We start from the raw sequence: 8,288 nt of genomic DNA on the forward strand, positions 1-8,288 counted from the left end.
GGCAAAACCTACAATGTTTCTGGTATGCAGAGCCCCCCTATATCAAAGTGATACCACCAGTGCAATAGTCCATTTATACCCATACCCAAATAGTAGAATTTCCTTATAAATGCTACAGATAGCACCCCTTCAGGTGCAGGATGGTACATATGACAGATATTTTTGCGGATGTGCAATATGAGGTTGTGTAGCTTGCTCAGATTTAACATCTATAGAGTGAATTAGTACTGCCAGATGTGCTGTGAAAACCTGTCATTGATACTGCGGACTACTGGGAGGAGAAATCTCTCAAAAGCTGTGATATCTGAATGTGTTTTTGGTTAGGCACTGCGCATACAGCTCCCTGCATCTGGTTTCCTAAAACTCCAAACTTCCAGGGCTGCACTGCAGAAACACATGTAAGAGTGCACATTTTCCTGCAACTAATCCTTAATTTCACCCCCACACATCTAGCAGATGCACATGTAATCACGCTCACCAAAAGCATGGTACCACAATATCATGCGTTTGGTGCGGCACAATTGAAAAAATTGTGCCGTTACCTCTTTCTTGCACATTTAACGCGCATAGGGCAGCTCATTGAACTTAATAGGCTGCCCTAAAACACAATGTGCGGAATTGCGCAAAAAAATGCACGCACACCACCTAGTTTGAACGAGCCCTCAAAATTTCTTAGAATTCATACCCACTAGCAGCAATAAACCTGTTTACATTTGATAAGTTTAGACCCCCAGTGCCCAAACTTGGGGCCCCTACAGGCTGTGGTCTATCTAAGTGCTTACTTAAGCAAGTGAAGGAAAGTTTTATTCTTTATAATGGCTTCTAGTAGTTTTATAGTTTGTTTTATTTCTTTCATGCACTCGTAGGCCTCATTCACACGAGCGTACTTAAAGTGGAGGTTCACCCAAAAAAATTATTTTTAACAGTAGATTGGGCCTAATTACGTGAAGCAGAATCGGGTGTTTTGATTAAAATCAAAGCAGTACTTACCTTTTTTTGAGATAGATGTTCTCCCGCTGCTTCCGGGTATGGGCTGCGGGACTGGGCGTTCCTATTTGATTGACAGCCTTCCGACCGTCGCATACAGAGCGTCACCAGTTTCCGAAAGTAGCCGAATGTCAGTGCGCAGGCACCGTATAGCGCCGCACCGACGTTCGGCAACTCGTGACACGCTGTATGCGACCGTCGGAAGCCTGTCAATCAAATAGGAACGCCCAGTCCCGAAGACCATACCCTGAAGCGGCGGGAGAACATCGATCTCTAAAAAGGTAAGTACTGCATTGATTTTAATCAAAACACCCAATTCTGCTTCACGTAATTAGGCCCAATCTACTGTTAAAAAAAAAATTTCGGGTGAACTCCCGCTTTAAGCGTACAGGCATGTGAGGACCAAGTTTTGCTTGCACAGGATGCACAAGTAGTCCCATTCATGTCAATTGGGACTCAGCCGCTGCTCCCAATTTGACAACCATATGGGTATGGATGTGTGTCCCTGAAAGCAGACAGTGAGTTTGGGGATACTCACCCACATGAATGTCAGATTGGGAGCCGCAGTTGTGTCCATGCAACTACTGCATTCCATTGACATGAATAGAACTGCCTTGCATGCAGATGCATGGAACACCAGTGCATCCTATGCAAATAAAACATTGGTGTACACTGTAGTATGCTCATGTGAACACGGCATTACACAGCTCATGTGAACAAGGCATTACATTTGTTTCTGTGCTGTTCATCCCTTTTTGTTTTTTATATTTAGATTTTTGTCTAATCTTTTATAATGGATCAAGGCAGAAAAAGGGTGATCCCCAATGCCACACATCCATGAGATCCTATAGACAGGGGTGTCAAACTCAATTTCATTGTGAGCCGCATTAGCAATATGATTGCCCTCAAAAGAGCCGGTTGTATCTGTAAGATTAGATGTCCAGCGCATCCCCTCCCCTTTACATTAGATGTCAAGAGCCACCCCACCATTGAGCCCCCCACCCTCTATTACATGAAAGTGCACCCCCTTTCCTTATTCTGCTGCTGGGAAGAAGCTGTATGCATTGCTTGAGCGCATCGAGGCCTTCTGGTAATGACTGCGCTCCCAATAAGCATTTTAATAAATAAATAAATAAGAAGAAAGTAAGGGTCTGGAGTAGGACCAGAGGAGGGCTGCAGTTGCAGGAGAAGTGCGAGGGCCACATGAAATGGCCTGGAGGGCCGGATTCGGCCCGCAGGCCTTGTGTTTGACACCTGTGCTATAGAGGGTTTATAATGGATCTAGCTGAGAGAAATATCACATGTGGCACAAGTGCTGTAGTGAACACAATGTAGATGCAATGACTTGTCAAAGGGCTGTTATACCATTGATCTCTAGCAGTCTCATGTAACCTGTCCCCAGTCTACAACTCCTCCTATAGCATGGAAAAGGAATATGGAATTTTAGGCACAGATGCCTAAAAAGTCCATATTCATTTTCCATTCCAATTTCTCTCCTAGTTAGGACATGGCACTTTATATCATGGGCGTATCCTCAGTTCCACCCTGCTGTGATACGAGTTTGTTAATTTAACTCTTCTAGCATGTTTGCAGTTCTTTGACCATCTCCTGCTGCACATCTGATTTCTGTAGAATTTCATTCACTGAAGCCTTGGCGATGTGAAGGGCCACACTCAAGGCCCTTTACCATCAAGAAAATTGACCAGTACCGGTCTCAACACTTTGCTGAAAAAGAGAATTATTCCTTATAATACCCTAGTTTCTTATCACCCCCAAAAATATTTTATCTATATATATATATATATATATATATATATATATATATATATATCATACTTTTTTATTTTTTTACAGGAGTGACCTTACTATTCTCCCAATTGGTTAGATTTTACAGAATTGATATTGCTACACTCCATATTTTTCTTTTTCACAGAGCTCACTGCTCTCTAAATATCTTTTACAGCCCTGGGGCCCAACCTGTGACTCAAAAGCCACATGCAGAAGCCCTTTGATATTTATTGTGTGGTCCATGGGCCGCAAAAGCCAGTAGTAGAACTGGGAGAATCGATTTGTAAAGGGATTGTAATGGCAGTGCTCTCCAGAGGTCTCTGTTAACATGTCCAAGTCTCTGACCATCTCTAGGAGTATGGCCGCGGTCTCTGAAAACTTCTGCTGCATAATATATAATGGATATTATGTACAGCCCATTGGGGATGTCACGGGCGCTCTTTATCTTTTAAGTTGCTGTTTAGCAAGATTGATATTACTGCTCTTTAGATATATTTTACAGAAATTTTAGCACGAATATCCCAATATCAAGGAGAATTTACTAAGACTAAAACAGCCAGAATATGGAGCAACTGTGCATGGCAGCCAATCCGCTTCTAGTTTTAAATTTAAAATCTTTGCAAATATGTTTATTCAATTTTAAAATAAGGTAACAAGAAGACAAAATACCAGGCATGTATGAACTATGCAAGTTTCAATTTTAATATAAGGTAATCAAATAACAAAATACTAGGCTTTTCTGACTGTACAAGTTTCAATTGTAAGATGAGGTAACCACATAACAAAATACCAGGAAGTTATGACTGTATGAGTTAAATTTCAAATCTCAAATGAAGAAGACGATTGTTTACCATGTACAGCTGCTCCAGTTTTAGTAAATTTCCTCATTTAAGTGACAACTTTGTTTGGGTATAATTTAAATTAAATAAATCACTACTCTCTAGATCAGGAATTTTCAACCAGGATTCTGTGGAACCCCAGGGTTCCTTCAAAGGTTGCTGGGGGTTCTTTGAGCAATGACCATTTTTTTTGCCTCTCAGATAGGTTCCCACTGACACCAATTATCTTTTTAGCTTCCTGTAAGGGGGTAATTCTTCCCAATGACCATACGTGTATGGAGAATTCTTCCCACTGACTATCAAGTGTAGATATAGTCATTTTTAGTAGGGATTCCCAGAGACCAGAAATTTATTTCAAGGGTTCCTCTGTGTTGAAAAGGTTGAGAAATTCTGCTCTAAATCCGCCTTTCTCAACCTTTTTACCCCAGAGTTGTATTTGGAGTCAAAATAAGGAATGCTTCTTGCGGTCAGTGGGAAGAATGTCCTTTACATTGGTGATCAGTTGGGAGAATGCTCCTTTACAATGCTGACCAGTTGGAATGCTGATCAGTGGGAAGAATGCTCCTTACATCGGTGATCAGTTGGGAGAATGCTCCTTACATTGCTGATCAGTGGAGAGAATGCACCATACATTGGTGATCAGCTGGAAGTATGCTCCTTACATTGCTGATTAGTTGGAAGAATGCTCCTTACATTGCTGATCAGTTGGTAGAATGCTCCTTACATTGCTGATCAGTTGGGAGAATGCACCATACATTGGTAATCAGTTGGGAGAATGCCCCATACATTGGTGATCAGTTTTGAAAATGCACCATACATTGGTAACCAGTTGGAGTAATGCTCCTTCCATTGGTGATGAGTTGGGAGAATGCACTGTACATTGGTGATTAGTTGGAAAATTGCTCCTTACATTGGCGATTAGTTGGGAGAATGTTCCTTCCATTGGTGATCAGTTGGAATAATGCTTTTTACCTTGGTGATCAGTGGGAAGAATGTTCTTTACATTGGTGATCAGTGGGAAGAATGCTCCTTACATTGGTGATCAGTGAGAAGAATGCTCCTTACATTGGTGATCAGTTGAGAGAATGCTCTTTACATTGGTGTTCAGTTGAGAGAATGCTCCTTACATTGGTGATCAGTGGGAAGAATGCTCCTTATATTGGTGATCAGTTGGGAGAATGCTCCTTACATTGGTGATCAGTGGAGAGAATGTTCCTTACATTGGTGATCAGTGGGAAGAATGTCCCTTACATTGGTGATCAGTTGAGAGAATGCTCCTTACATTGGTGATCAGTGGGAAGAATGCTCCTTACATTGGTGATCAGTTGGCAGAATGCTCCTTACATTGGTGATCAGTTGGCAGAATGCACCATACATTGGGAGGGGGTGACTGGGAAGCATGTCCCCCTTTCAGTGGTGGCCACATTTACAGACTGCAAAAAAAGATCGGTAGTGCTGCTGACTCTGCCAAGTGACTTTGGCCCTGGAACTATAAAGGTACCATAAAATGGAAGGTCAGTCTGCCACAGTTAAAGGAACCCCAAGTAACTTCTGGAGGAACCCTGGTTGAGGATGGCTTTTCTAGATGTTACATTTTACAGAAGTGACCCTATTGCCTTACAAATATAAGCTATATTTCACCATCATCCATTGTGGGACACCGCTTCATGATAATTAGGCAACTTAAGGTTTATACCGCTGCCTAACCCTAGGTTGCTTAACGTCGTCAGTACACATATGTGGCTGTATGGCCGTGAGCTTTAACACCAGGGTCGGGACGGGCTCCTAATCACGTGATCACTGCGAGTGCCAATCACAGTGATCACATGTTAGGGAAGCCTGTCTCCGCCACCTGGCATTAAGAACCCCTAATTGTCATTAAGACCTGCCCCTCAATGGACTCAAAGAAAAGTATATTACGGTAAGTACAATACTATTTTAGAGGAGTGTCATCACTAGTACTTTACAGGAGTAAAATTACACCATTTCTGTCTATATATGTGTGGCATCACTGCTGCAGACAAAAAGATCTACTTCACAGCATTGACGGTTTTGCTCACGAAATACAACTTCCAGTTAATAGAGGTCACATCCCTGCCCTCCGTGCATCGGTTATAGAGATATCATGAATAAAAATATCTAGTTTATAGATATTCAGGTCTCTTTTGTGTTTTTGCTACATAATAAAAAAAAAAAGTTTACAAAACTCCAGGCCTGCTGAACGATGGAGCCACAAAGCAAATTAAGCGGGTTTAGAAAAGATATGGTAATCCGTGACCTTCTATTCGCACTATCCACTTGGCTGCAAAAATAAATTGAAATCAGACATATAAAAATAATAATATATATTTGAAGTAATATATATATATCTATTTACATATATATGAAAGGTGTTAGAGTTTATATACAGGGTATTGTATACTCCATTAGCACAGTAATTACCATAGAACAGTAAGCTCTTATTTTACAATAATGCAATAAGATTTGGGTTTTCTCATGGAAGAGGAAACTCGGCCCTTTGTGTTTTTGTGAATGTTTTTATATATGAAAAAATTTTACGATGTTTGTCCAATTGTAGTTTTTATTAAAGGGACTGTTAAAATCGGATGATAGGGTTTGTACAAAGTATTTAGGTTGAAAGCCTTTTCTTTTTTCGAAGATAAGAAAAAAAAACTATTTTTTCAGAGTGTAGAGAAGAAGAATTGTTTTATGTAAAAATAAGATCATTTTCAGGATCGGGATCTATAGCTGTACATATATATGTATGTAAATTTATACACTTGCCATATTCTTTATTTTAGAATTTTATTTGTACGTAATCATGAAATAAAACATTGAATTGTTGTGGAATGAGGTTGTGTTGTGTTGTTTATAGCAAGATTTTTCAACGTTTTTTTTCTCTCCTTTTTTTAACTCCACACATCTATAAAATTCTGTATTTAGTTATAAAATATGAATATCTTAATCATACTGCACGGGACTGGTAATCAGAAGCCATGGATTATATGCTGAAACCTTCAGGTGATTGAACACTAGCAAAAACATTTGCTAGGGCTGCCCCACATAACCCCACCCACTCCATGCGGCTCTATTTTTTTTTATTTTTTGCTAGTGTGCTCATGTCAGTCTTTTTCAAACAGGGTGCCTTTTAGATTCTTTGGGGGTTGCCTTGGCAACATGCTCCAAATTGCCCAAAGATTGTCAACAAGCCGAACTGTTGGATCAAGCCTGCCTTTTAGTTAAACAAAGCCAAAGGTTTTCATTGTACAGCATTACAACCCTGGGCACAGTGCGGGCCATCTACAGTTGTCCTAACGTCATCGGTTGGTACAGAGGATGTTGATGTAATGTAATGTTGGGAGTCCTACTGTTACATCTGTGGATGATGTTGTGTTATGTAAAATTATTGGTTTAGTTTTTTTACATTTTAGAATTGGGTGCCTCGAGATTGTGCATAATTTTAAAGGGTGCCTTGACTGAAAAACAGTTGAGAAACACTGCGTTAATTGATGGACCGATTCTCTTCTGAAAAAGTACCGTATTTATCGGCGTATACCGCGCACTTTTTCCCCCTTAAAATCGGGGAAATCGTGGGTGCGCGATATACGCCGATCCCCTCTGTCTCCAACATTGTCCGAGCCGAGTGTACTGCGCACTCGGCTAGGCTCGGCCACGCCCGCAGCCACGCGAGAGAAGCAGAGTGCGCAGGAAATCCGGCTCTGCACAGCGTGCCAAATTCAAACACACAACGGAACGCAACCCCGTGCAAAGTGCGGCTGGACATCTCCAAATCCGCAGACAAACACCCACAAGGCTCGATGGACTCCGTGCAACGCCGCCGACAGACCCTGCTCAACGCCGCAGACGGACGCTGGACAAGACCGCCGATGGACGCCGGGCAAGACAGCAGACGGACACCGACAAGGCTGGACGGACCCCGCGCAAGGCTGCAGACGGACGCCGGGCAAGACATCCAAAATGTAAGTTTTTTCCCTAAACTTCCCTTCTCAGCTTGGGGTGCGCGCTATACGCCGGCGCGCGGTATATGCCGATAAATACGGTGTATTTTTATTTTTAAGCAATTAAAGTTTTTATGTCTGACTATTTTATCAGCATCTGACTGCTTATTGCCTTGTGCTACCTTCCAGATTCTAGATCATGTACCTGTACCTCAGGAATCATACCTGGACCCAACTCTGTGGGGTCAGCCTTTAATTTGTTTTGGGCACTGAAATTTGCATTAGGCGCTCACCTTGGCAAGAAGTGCAATGTGAAGTTACCGTAGCTGCAAGGTGCTTTACTGGTCCAGGGCTATGGTCCATTTCTGTGGTTCCCAGATCCTTCTAGGATATGTGGACTATGAAGAGCAAAGCCTGGTCCTTATTATGGCCCAGCATTGTGAATAAGGTAAGACAGGGTTTCTCTGTACATGGACTCTGGTTGCTGGCTTTAACAACACTGGGCTAGATTCAGGTAGGGGCGCGCAATCTAACGGCGGCGCAGCGTATCGTATTTACGCTACGCCGCCGCAACTTACAGGAGCAAGTGCAGTATTCACAAAGCACTTGCTCCGTAAGCGTAGCGTAAATGGGGCCGGTGTAAGCGCGCGTAATTCAAATGTGTAAGGGGGGGGGGCGTGTTTTATGTTAATGTGTGTTGACCTGACGTGATTGA

This window comes from Rana temporaria, chromosome 4 (assembly GCF_905171775.1).
Source record: "Rana temporaria chromosome 4, aRanTem1.1, whole genome shotgun sequence".
NCBI lineage: Eukaryota > Metazoa > Chordata > Amphibia > Anura > Ranidae > Rana > Rana temporaria.